This window comes from Manis javanica, chromosome 7, assembly GCF_040802235.1.
Source record: "Manis javanica isolate MJ-LG chromosome 7, MJ_LKY, whole genome shotgun sequence".
In the NCBI taxonomy this organism is placed as follows: Eukaryota; Metazoa; Chordata; class Mammalia; order Pholidota; family Manidae; genus Manis; species Manis javanica.
In genome coordinates this window covers 35,301,265-35,313,564 of record NC_133162.1, presented here as the reverse complement: position 1 = coordinate 35,313,564, position 12,300 = coordinate 35,301,265, and the positions used below count along the sequence as shown (strand labels likewise).

At 37.9% G+C, this 12,300-nt stretch overlaps 1 protein-coding gene across 2 annotated transcripts in view; it reads left to right on the top strand.

Annotated features, from left to right (window-relative positions):
• The window catches only part of HECTD2 (HECT domain E3 ubiquitin protein ligase 2), a 111,268-nt gene that overhangs the window by 34,891 nt on the left and 64,077 nt on the right, over positions 1 to 12,300 (top strand). The gene's annotated exons all lie outside the window — the stretch shown is intronic.

Here is a 12,300-nt window from a genome sequence, read left to right as displayed (position 1 = left end):
AAAGATTTATATCTGTGGTATTGAGTAGGGAGTGTGAAAATTGGCACTTTTATGAGTGGAGGGCTTGAAACTAACCTTTCTGGAGGGCAAATTATTGGCATATATTCAAATTCTAAAATGTTCCTATAGTCACTGACCCAGTAATTCCATTTCTAGGAATTTATTCTAAGGAAATAACTTGTATGTACAAAGACATACGGAAAGAGCGTGGATTGTTGATATAATAGTGATATTTGAAGCAATCTAAATGAATTGGTTAACTAAATTATGGTAATTCATATTGTAAATACTGTGCCTCTAGTAAGAAAAATAAGATGTGTATAAAGTGTCTAGGAGAAATGCCCACAATACATTGTAAAATGAAAAATACAAGTTACATGATAATAGGCTTCAGAATATGGCTCCAGTTTTTTTAAGTGTAGGGAAGCTTTTAATACTTCTTTTGAGCATGTGCAGAGGATGTCTGCACATGTTTAAATGTTCCTCACACCTGAAAGAAATCAAATCTAGAAATGTTTAAGGACATAGTTTTTGGAAAATTGTGTCCATTAGCTGTTTGTGGTATAAATTACTCTAGCACAGATTTTCTGTGGCCACTCCAAGCTCGTGCTAGACCTATTCTACACTCTTGCAGGTTAGTATTTACATTATCTCATCTGTCAACTCTTGCCTTTGACATCTTTGATTTTTTTTTACTTGCATACAGACACACAAGTGTGCACACACATTCCTTTGCTTATACCCCAAGGAGGCACTACTGCCCCTCTGTCGCAGTCTCCCAGCCCACAACGAAACAAACCAAACCTATAATTGTGATACCATTATCGAAATAAAGAACTAAAGAAAATGAGTTTGTTTTATGGAGAAGAGAAGTTGAGAAAGATGATTTCTATTTTAGACATATTAACTAAATAATAACTATAACTTTTATTTGTGTAATATTTACAATTTAGAGAAAATGTTCATATACATTATTTTATTTGAGCCTCACAACAAATAGAATCATTATTAGAAACCTCATTGTATTATTTTTGTATTGTTGCTTAACAAATTACCACAACCCTAATGGCTTAAACCAGCACCCATTTATTAGCTCATAGCTCATAGATCTGAGGTGTTGGTGGGTATGGCTGGGTTTGCTATTCAAGTTCTGAGCATGTTGCCTGGGCTGGACTCTGAGAAAGAATCCTTCTCCAGGACCCTCCAGGTTGCTGGCCGAATTCATTGTTTGCAGTTACAGAACTGAGGTTCCAGTCTCCCTGGGGCTGTCAGCACAGGCTGCTCTGAGCTCCTGGAGTCCACTCACAGTTTGTCACTGCCTCTAACAGGCTCTTCTTCAGTACCAAAGCCTACTGCTACAAGGCTAGCCACAGGGTTGCTTGTGTCAAATACCCTTTGTGCTTCCTGTCTGACTTTGCTTCTGCAGCCAGTGGGAGAAAACTGTGTTTCTAAAGAGTGTGTGTGATTAGATTTGGCCTACCTGGAAAATCTCCCTGCTTTAAGGTCAACCAATTAGTAACTTTAACTTTATATCTGCGCAACTGTATCCCTTTTGTCCTGTAATATAATCACAGTGAAACACCAGGAAGCTGAGATTTCTGGGGCCTTTTTATAGTTCTGTGTATCACACCCATTTATAAGTAAGGAAACGGGGGCTCAGAGAGGGTAAGCAACTTGGCCAAGGTCACATTGCTGAGTGATAGAACCAAAATTCAGTCCCACATTTTCTGACAACAAAACTCTTGTTCTGACAGATAAAGGAAACTCGATTGACTTGTTTCCCTTGCTGGATTAATCATATCACATTAATCACCCAACCATAATTACATCATTTCCATACTCCCTAATGCTTCCAAAATTAAATGAAAAATTTTACCTTGACACTGAAGGATGTTCATAATATGACAGCAGCTTTTCAACTTTATCTCCCACTTTTCTCCTACATATAACTTATATTTCAACTATTTTCTTAGATGCCTCACACCTTTTTACCTCAGAATTTTTACCAATTTGTTCCCAGTGCTTGGAATGCACTCTTCTTTCTTCTCCACCTGTCAGATCCTATTCTTCAAAGCTACATCTTTACTAAACCTCTGCTGATTCTCCCCAACCAAATATAATTCTTCTCGTCTTTGACTTGCCATTTGGTTTTTCTTGTTGTTATCTTTTATTAATCTCCCAGTCTTGTGTAGTATCATTTGTATACTATAATCTCCTAGACTGTATGTTCCACAAGGGAATCCTTTGTAATCCCTGCACAGCCTAGGGTAGTCGCCTTGTCCATCAGAGGCTTTTAACAAGTACTTAATGCATAGAGTAAAACCAGAGAGAACTCAGGATGTGGTGGGGAGATGGATGGGGGAGGTAGCCGTGAGAGTGGGTGTGCCAGAGCAGTAGCAGCAGCAGTGGGCCCCTCCAGTGGCATGAGTCTAAGCTCTGTACATTCACAGTAGACCCTTAAACAACATTGGTTTGAACTGCACAGGTCCACTTATACACAGATTCTTTTCAAGAAATATATTGGAAAATTTTTTGGAGACCTGCAACAATTTGAATAAATACTATCTTTCCCCTAGCTCACTTGTTATTGGAATACAGTATATAATATATATATATATATATATATAATGTGTGTTAAATTACTGTTGGTTATTGATAAGGCTTCCAGTCAAGAGTAGGCTATTAGTAGTTAAGTTTTGGGGGAGTCAAAAGTTATATGTTGATTTTTTTTACTGTGCAGAGGGTTGGTACCCCTAACTACGCATTGTTCAAGAGTCAACTGTATTGCATTCATTTATGAACAGCAGCTCAGGTTGGAGTTATTTTCCCATTTTAAAGGTAAGGGAACTGAAGCTACACAGATTTAAGTGACTTGCCTTGCACGAATTTACATAGCTAATGAATGGCAGAGACAGAAAAAAGGAAAAGAGAGCCAAAGGTAGGTTTGGATAATGCCTTCATTAAAAGAAGGTGAGTTGATGAAAGAAAAGGAAATGAGCCCTGGTGGAGATAAGAGAAGCAGGGTGTGCTGTGACTTGGAAATCAAAGGCAGAGAAAATTTAAAGAAGAGGGTTTGGTCAGTAGTGTCATTGCTTAGAGAGGACAAGATGAGAAAGCACTGAGGCCAAGCCAAGGATTTGTTTGGTTAATGTGTTCTTTGGTGACTTTTAAGAGAACAGTTTCAGTGGGATGGGAGGAGGAGAATTCAAATTGTAAAAATTTAAGGGGTAGATTAGCATGAAGATTTAGGGGCGATGTAGATTGCCCTTTAGAGTAGCTTGAACTGAAAGAAAGAAGAGAACAGTGGGATCTTGCAGCGTGGTGTGGTCAAGGGGAAGGATCTAATAGAGAGGGAGAGACTAAAGTTGTAAAAACGTAAGAGTAATAAAATGAACAGATAGAGGAGAGGTGCAGTGAGGATGGGATCCAGGAAGAATACAAGCAGAGGGGTTGAGATGGTGGTTCCAGCAAGGAGAGAAGGGCACTTCTTACTCAGACTGGACCAGAGGGAAGAGAGAAAGGAGGGGGAGGAAATGGAAGTAAGAAACTCACTTCTTCTCAACTTGAATTCAGTGGTTTTCTTGAAGGGTGTATTAGTCTCCTAGGGCTGCCATAGCCAGGGACCACAAACTTGGTGGCTTACAACAGAAATCCACTCTCTCATGGTTCTGGAGGCTAGAAGTCATGAAATCCAGGTGCTGACAGGGTGGTTCCTTTGAAGGTTCTGAAATTGGACTTTCCATGACTCTCTCCTAGCTACTGGCAGTTGCCAGTAATCCTTGGTGTCTGTTGGCTTATAGATGCCTTGCTCTAGTCTCTGCCTCTGTCTTCATGGCATTCTCCCTTGTATGTGTCTTTCCGTGTCCAAATTTCCCTCTTCTTGTAAGGACACCGTCATTGGATTGGGGACTGCCCTAATTTGTATGACCTAATCTTAACTTGATTATATTTACAAAGACCCTATTCCCAAATAAGCTCACATTCACAGGTCCTGGTGTTTAGAACTTCTGCCTTCCTTTTTTCATGAACACAGTTTATTCCAGGACAGAGGGTTAGCAACTTAAGAGAACTGTAATGTCTAGACATTGCTGAGGAGCTAAAAAGAAAGAATGGATAGTCATAATCATCTTTGTCTGGACTGTTCAAATTTCTTAGCCTTTAATTCCACACTGATTCCTATATATTCCATTCTGTCTATTATCATCTTGATCTCTGAGCCTAGCTTGCAAACTTGTATGACCACGACCTGTGTCTTCCTTGACGGAGCTCCACCTGTCTGCCTCTTTCTCATCTGCGTCACTCTTGTGGAATCTGGACTTAACCCCAAACTGAACTTGGAGTATTTGTACACACCCCTCTAGGGGAATAGACCTCTTAACAGAGTTCCTTTACCTTATTGGAACTCCTGGTGCTGACTCCAGCTATTCTGATTGGATACCGCCTGAATTCAGGTATGACAAGAAGTTCATGTGTCAGGGCTGCTGCAGAAAGAATTTTTTTATTGAATGAAATAATAAATAATGAAAGTTAGACTAAGTCTTCCAAATATAAATATATTTATGATTCCTTAATCTTTTGGGAAGCCTCCTTACTTGCCAATAAGATTGTTTCCTCAAAGATACATCATTCTTGGCAGTTACTACAATTTTCCTCCCTCTTCTCTGGTAGCAGGACCTATGATGGGTATTTTCTAACAGCTTGTCTCTCCATCTGATCTTCAAGTGGTATTAAAGAAGCTGCAAAAGCCCAGCGTGGGTTTACCTAACAACTGAGGGATGCCTTTCCTCCCTGGGGATCATATGACTAGGTATGCCTGTAAAGTTGGCTGTCCTTTTAAAGATCAGAGCAGTGTAGGAGTTTTAGCTACTATAACAGCTGCTAGGAGTGATACATCTTTAGAGAAGTCATTTAAGTGATAAGTAATAGTGGAGGGGGGTTATTAGCACTGCATTCTCTTACTGGCATATCTTCCTTTCTAAAATGACTATGCCCCTTTCAGACTTATTTAAAGCATCTTTAAACAACATGGAACATCTTTTAAAGAAATGAAGGAATCCTCCCCATATCTTTTAAAATATATTTACAATCTTGGTAATTCAGAAGAGAGTAGATGTGAACTCTGACATTTACCTCAGGGGACTGTTCCTTTTCCAGCTCATTCCATTTCATGAGTCTACTCTAGAAGAGCCCTGGAGTGGCATAAATGAACTGTGCAGTTTTTACACACACTGGAGAAAGGTGCCCCATGCTCTTCACCACTCTGAAATAGCCAAGGGAAGAACAGAGTGGTCTTCAGCTCACATAGTGTGAATCTATCTGTGATGGTGTCCTGTGATCTGCTCACAGGTGAAGTACCACAGAGTTTTTGCAGTTTCTCCAAGATCAACTTTAGAGGCAGACAGGGGACACGCTGTTAAACGAAACCCAGAACGGGACTTACCATCTGGAGAAAGAAAAGGACTTGGAATAGCTGCCTTAGAATTCCTTCCCTAGAAGTATCTCTAGGCCTCAGATGACCCCATCTCCAGGTTTCCTTGGAGAGTGAACTGATATGAGACTAAATTGCCAAGCTACTTCTCTAGTAAGGGTAAGTACCTTGAACTTGGCTTTTCTTAGCTATTCCTGTGGGAGAAGTGTATCTGTCAACATCAGTACCTTGCTGCATTTGTTTACTTATGTTGTCTCTACTAGTCTGTAAGCTCCTTAAGCTTTTATTTTGGAGAGTGAAAGGGCTAATTCTTTTGCTTTTTTATGTTAAAGTTTATTTTTTGAATAGGTAACACATTTATGTATTTCAAAATCAAAACTGTAAAATAAGTATGTTTCTGATATTTCACTTTCACACTCTTCCCTGCTGTCTTTTGTATTCTCTCCTGTTTCTTTTATGCAAATGAATCAAATACACACACATATATATATATACACATTCTCATTTTCCACCTTTTCTTAAAGAGAGGGTAACCACATATATATTGTCCAGCACCTTGACATACTATAACTTCATAAGCTCCTGTTAAAAGAAGTCAGCTGTGTCTATTCTTTAGCTATTGTAAACAGTGCCACAGGGAATGACTGCACATATGACATTTGTTCATAAGCAGATGTATCTAGAATTCCTAGAAGTGGGATTATTGAGTCCAAGAGTAAATGCTTTTACAATCTCCTTGAGTTTTCAATTCATCTGTGTATCTCCAGGGTCCATCATCCATTGTACATGGAATCTTTACTCATAAGTACTGAATGAGGAAATACCTGGGAGGCACTTTTTCTGAGTTTCTGGCCACTCTGCCCTGTTGGAATATCAAACTTTAATATCAAGACTTTAATAAATTCTTTAAGATATATGCAGTATAAGGCATCTGGTCCATTAGAGATAACCTACTATAAAAAGGGACTTTTAAATATTTTTATAACTAGACCCATAAAAGAACATTTCACCTATGCTTTTATTGCAGTTTTACAAACAGCCATCAGTGAACTTGGTAAAAAAGTACATCGCCAAAAACTAATGAATGTATCACTTTATTTGGCTCATCATGATAGCTAAAGTCCTGTGAGTCAGTGATTTTTTTTTCTTCTTCCTTTCTCTCTCCCACCTCCAATTTTATTTTTTACCAAATGTTCAGAAAAGTCATCCTATAGATAATGATGTAAACACCACCTGTTATGACTAATGCACTCTGGTCTCTCCCTGTTTCAGCTGCCTGCCACTACTGAAGTAACCAAAAACATCACCCAATTACTAGGCTGATAGAGGAGCCTTCCCGTTGTAGCTCACTTACTACCTGCATGATACTCACATGTTGTGAATTATATTAAATAAGAACCGAGTCTTTGAGTTTGCTACCAGTAACTGTTGTTGTGACCTTAGACATTAGACTTAGCTCTCATGAGCCTTCATTTACTCATTTACAAAATGAGTGAAATGGGGCATTATGGGTTGTAAAATATCTTCTCCACCTAAGTTGTATGATTTAAAGGGTTAATTTTCCAAGATGCTGATTTTGTATTACCCTTGTTGAGTTTTGTTTTGTTTGACATTTCATAATTTGTTAACTCCTGCTTCCATGTAAGTATAGGGTTCAGTTTTGCTACTTGTTGTATACATGGTAGAAGGCTTGGCATTATTGGATAATGGAAATAACATGAGTTTTGTAAGTTACAAGGGTAGATTTGAATCCTGACTCTGTAACTTACCAGCTGTATGACCCAGGAAAAGTTATTTATCTTTATGCTTGTTTTCCCATCTGTAAAATCAGATAATAAGCTACCTCATAAGGTTGTAAGGATACAGGGAAAAAAAGCATATAAAAGCATTTGGTTCCATTCAGTAAATGAGAGTGTTAATATTATTTGAGTGGCTGTTGTGGGGGAAGGGATTGTGATGGGGCAGGAGTTTCTATTACTGCTATCTCAAGAGTAACTGACTACATTAATTTTTAAGAATTCGAAACATGTCACATATAGAAGAATGTAATCAACACTTGTATTAGTTTTAATAATTATTATAAAATGATGATTCATGAACTTAGCACCCAGAATAAGAAAAAGAACATTACCAGCCCCTTAGGAGCCCCAGTGAGCCCACGCCAGTTGCATTGCCCTGCCTTTACTTCCAGAGGTAACAACTATTCTCTTGTTTTAAAGTAGTTTTGTTACCTTTGTACATTTACATAAATATACTGCTTTGTTTTGAAGAAACAAATAGCAAGCACAAACCTGGATGTGTAAGGGACAGTATTGCCACTGTTAGGTGAAGTTTCCTAGGAAATGATAATCTGAACAGTCTCTGAATCAAATCTGGCTCCAGCTTCCTGAAGAATATATGAGTCCTTTCTGGGGAAGTCAGTAGGCATGGTCATGAGTGAGCCCTTGGAAACAAAAGAACAATTATTGGGGTATCTAATAGAGCTGTAATTTAGACTATGTATTGGATGTCTGGTAGAGATATGGCCTCTCCAGCTGTCAAGAGTGCCGTAGGTTAAAGAGTGCCCTGGTGAGGTGAACTAAGTGTCCTCAGCTGGTTCAGAGAGCAGAGCAGGAAATGGAGAGCAGGACTTTCCTCACCCCACTGACAAGCCAAGCCAAAGTATAGATGACAGTTTGGGATAGGCTCACCTGTTCAACCTATCGTCAATTAAAAAAGTGTACAAAGGTAGTCAGGATCTAGCCTTGATGCATGAGGCCACTCTGTTCTAGTCTGTGCAGAGCATAGCTCTCATTTTAGGCCATTGTAATTTCTAAACCTTTATATAAGAAACCTCTCTCTCTCTACTTCCATCTCTCTTTACCTCTCTAGATGCTGGTAGAACCACCCCTTTGTCCTGGGGGTTTTGAGATTGCATGGTGCATGTCTTGTGGGTCTGTTTTCATCCCTTGTGTAACATATTTGGTAGACTTTGCTCATGTCTTTGAATTCCAAGAAATTTTCTAGAAACTTTTTTTGATGATGTCCTCCATCTGCTTTTTCCACTTTTTCTTTCTGGAATCCCTATTACTCAAAAGCCAGACTTTCTGAACTCCTAATTTTTTTTTCTTTTTTTTTTCTGCTCCTGTTTTCAATTTCTTTATCCTTTCACTCTATATTTTAGAGAATTTCCTCAAAACCCTTCTATTAAGTATTTTATTTCTGCTAATATGCTTTTATTAAATAAGAATTCTTTTTTCCCTTGCTGTGTATTTCTTTTTTATAGCACCCTCTTATTTCCTGTTGTACTATCTTATCCTTCTGAGTAAATTAGCAATAGGTTTTTATTTTTTCTCTCTCCCTGCATGATTTCTGATTCTTCCAAGTTGCTTTTGTTTTCTATTTTGGTCACTCTCTTCCATATCAGGATCACCTGAAGGCTTGTTCATTCAGGTGCTAGTGGTTGATACTGGCTATAGGCTTGGACTTTAGATGGGTTCTAGCTGGAACATCTACTCCTGGCCTTTTTCACTAGCTGTTTGACTTCCTCACAACATGGTAACTGGATTCTAAAGGCAAGCATCCCAAAAGAGACAGCCAAGCAGAAATTTTACTGCCTTTTGTAACCTTATTATACATCACCACTTCTGCCATATTTTTTCATTAGCAGAGAGCTACCAGGGCTGGCCCATAGTCAAAAGGAGAAGAATTAGACTCCATCATTTGATGGAAAGAATATCAAAGAATTTATTGACATGTTTTAAAATCGTCATGTAGATGTAAAATGATGCCACACCTCTTATACTCTTTTATTTCAGAACTTTGTCTTATACCCCATTGTAGGGCTAGAAGTTGTGACTAAAATTAGGTGTTTAGGTAACATGCATGTTAAGTTGCCTTGCTACATTTTCTCTACTACACGTCATTATAAAGTTGACTAATAGAGAATTTAAAAATTTTTTTTGATTGTTCTTAAATAGTTGTAGAGATGGAAGCAAGAAATTATTAAACCAGTAGTTTTCAAACATATTTTTGTTATTTTTATTTTTCATAGCAAAACACTTTTTAAAGAACAAAATTTTCCTTAGAGTATCCTTATGCTAAGCAGAGAAAAGCTGAGTTGCTCTGAATAAATGTGTCCACACAGCACCATTGCCCTGAGGTGGCCCTTGAAGTTGTTTGGAATCTTGAGAACAACTGGCTTAGACCATCACTTTAATTTTATAATGTGAAAACTGAGGCCTAAGGAGTTTCAGTTACTTGTCTAAAGTTTTGAAACTAAAGTGACCCATCCAGCCGCAGGACCCTGACCCTTACTTCCAAGGCTGGTGCTTTTTTCAGTACTTATTAAATTACAGATTATTTAGGGTGAAACTTAGGGTCTTGCATCTGGGAACAGTATGTCAACAGAAGCAAACCTGTGTATCAGGATTTCCCCTCCAGCAGCAGGGGGTATGGACCAGAGGCCCGGGTTCCTCCTGCCAAATGCCCAGCTGTATAGAGACTTGTTTGCCCCCAATGCTGCTGCTGCCTGTGCTCCAGACCACGCAGCCTGTTTAAAATACCAGTCTCTGTTTTGGTGGCTATAGTTGTGGAACACTACATATTACTAGTTTCCAACCAGAGTTAGCCTATGATAGCTTCTTGAAAACAGTGAGCTGGCAAAATTTGGCTGATAATCTCACACCCTTATACATAGTTGTATTAAGATCTCCACATTTTTTTAAATATACTGTCAGCCCCCACCATTACCCTTATTCTTCTTGCACTGGCTTCAAGTGTTTTACTTACTGTTTCTAAGCAACCAACTAAAATTGGCAACACTATATTAAAAGAAAGGGAAAATGATTACTGCTTATCAATTTAGCACAGAGTGTTCCCAAGTATTGACTGAATGAAACCTAAATGACAGGTTTTCACTGATAAATACATTTTAACTTTTTCAGTATATTATGATATTCTATAATGCATAAAAAGCTGCATATGATAAAACAAAGATTTGCCTGTTCTATTTATAATACCAGTTTGAAATTTAATTAATCTCTCATCGCCACAGTTATTGATTTTCTCTTTTGAATTAGATTTTAATAACCATCTGTGAGAACAGGCTGAAAGCCTGTCTCTGGCAACAGTGTCTTAATAGTCGGGGACATGAGAGCAGCTGTGAGCTGTTATTCTTCCTTTCTTAATAGCTGAATGTCATATCCTGTAGTTTGGCTTTCATTCATTAATGTGAGCAGAGGATGCTGCCTAGTTTTCTGATTCAAGATCCATTAACATAGTCCATTAACACTCTCCATTACTTTTCAGTCTAAGTTACCTTCTAAACTAAAAATAAATGCTACCCGGGCCTCTGGTTCTAACCTCACGCTACAATCCTCTTAGTCTTGGCATTACTGTTTCTCTTAAATAAGAATCACTCCACTCTCAGGGTTTGCCAAAATCCAGTTCTCTTACTAAAATTTCACTCTTCTTCTACCTCAGCATGGTATTAATAAAAATGAGTGGGTATAAAAATATGTATATATGCTCTGTGAGTGAATAAGTTAATTTATATTTGAATGAGTCTGTTTGCATCTAATAGTAGGTGTTTATAGCCAGGTTGGAAATGGTGTGGGAAGGGATAGGAAAAGGTAAACCTGGTGAAGAGGAAGAGGAACTGTAGAGGAGCCTCAAAAAATAATAGTAACTGTAGAGGAGCCTCAAAAAAAAAAATAGAGGAGACAGACTATTTAGTATCTGTTTCTTTTCTGCTGAGAAGCTCATTTCCTATAATCCATAAGAAATCATTTGTAGAGATGTCAAATTTTACTTGATAATAAATTGAACCTCTGTCTAATCCATGCTTAAAGCACAAATTACTAGAAATTGGTTATTCCATATTTAATAAAGGATGTGAAAATCAATTCTAGAACTGCATTAAAAAAATTTAATAATCTGTTTTCTATTGTCTGCATCATTCTTCTCTCCTAAAACAATGTTTCTCAGTGTGATCCTCAGACTAGCAGCATCAGCATCATTTGGGAACTATGTTAAGAAATGCAAATTATTGGGCCTCATCCTAGAATCACAAATTGTGGGGAGGGCCTAGTAATAGTCTGAACAAGCTCTCCAGGTAATTCTGATACATAGTAAAGGTTGAAAAACATTGCTATTGAGTATACAAAATTGGCGTCTGTGTACTATCTTCTAATATGAAAGTTTACTTTAAAATATACCCATAACACTAATGAAATTTATCTTAGTCTTGAAGTCAGTGACAGATCCAAGGATGGATGCTTGACTAACAGAGTGAAGAAGGAAGGAAGACCTCCTATTTGTGTTACTGCTGTGGTTGTAGATGTAGCTGTGTTTGCTTAGTTGAAAATGTATCCTGGTTACATTAGGGTAGAAATAAATTCTATATATGTATATTTCATCATTGTAGAATTTAGAATCTATAAAATATTGATTGATTCTATTGGTTCAAAAGTATCAATACTTGAGAAAATACAGTAGTCAAAGTAAAATGCTTAGGGGGCTCAACAGCAGAATGGAGGGAACAGGAATTAATGCGCTGAAATATGGAACAACGGAAATTACTACATCTGAACAATAGAGAGAAAAGAGACGGGTGGGCGGGGGAGATGAATCGTCTCAGAGACCTGTGGTACTATAACTTATATTCTTGTCATTGGAGTCATGGAAGGAGAGGAAAAAGAGGGTACTGAAAAAGTACTCAGAGAAATGACTGAAAGTTTCCTACATTTGGCAAAAGACATAAACCTATAAGTTCAAGAAGCTGAGCAGACCTCATATAGCATTAACCCAAAGAAATCCACATTAAGACATATTACAATTAAACCTCTGAAAACCAAAGACAAAAAAAGAATGTTGAAGCCAGAGAAACACCT